The sequence below is a fragment of the Salmo salar genome, chromosome ssa03 (assembly GCF_905237065.1).
Source record: "Salmo salar chromosome ssa03, Ssal_v3.1, whole genome shotgun sequence".
Lineage (NCBI taxonomy): Eukaryota > Metazoa > Chordata > Actinopteri > Salmoniformes > Salmonidae > Salmo > Salmo salar.
The window spans coordinates 10,069,247-10,069,959 of record NC_059444.1 but is presented as its reverse complement, the minus strand read 5'-3'; positions in this window follow the sequence as shown (position 1 = coordinate 10,069,959).

Genomic DNA, 713 nt, shown 5'->3' with positions numbered 1-713 from the left:
ATGACGGCTTAGTGGGTTAACTGCCTTGTTCAGGGGCAGAACAACAGATTTTTACCTTGTCAGCTCAGGGATTTGATCTAGCAACCTTTCGGTTACTGGCCCAACGGTCTAACCACTAAGCTACCTGCCGCCCCAATGCTTCCCACAGTTATGCCACGTTGGCTGGGTGTCCTTTGGGTTCTTGATACACACAGGAAACTGTTGACCATGAAAAACCCAGCAGTTTTGCAGTTCTTCACAGCCAGATGTGATACAGCCTGGGACTGTAGTGATGCAGTGCCTTAGACCGCTGTGCCACTTGGGAGCCCAGGCACATGCATACACACACATACCTATAGATTTTGTATTGTAGGATGCGGTAGCAGTGAAGTAGGGTTCTGAGGGCACACAATGTGTTGTGAAATCTGTGAATGTATCGTAATGTTTTAAAAATTGTAAAACTGACTTAATTTTGCAGGATCCCAGGAAGAACACCCGTTCAAAAACGGACGGATAAATAGTCTTTCCCATTCATCCACTGAATAGCACACATACACAATCCATGTCTCAATTGTCTCAAGGCTTAAAAATAATTATTTAAACTGTATCCTCCACTTCATCTACACTGACTGACGTGGATTTAGCAAGTGACATCAATAATGGATCATAGCTTTCACTTGGATTCACCTGGCCAGTCTGTCATGGAAAGAGCAGGTGTCCTTAATGTTTTGTCC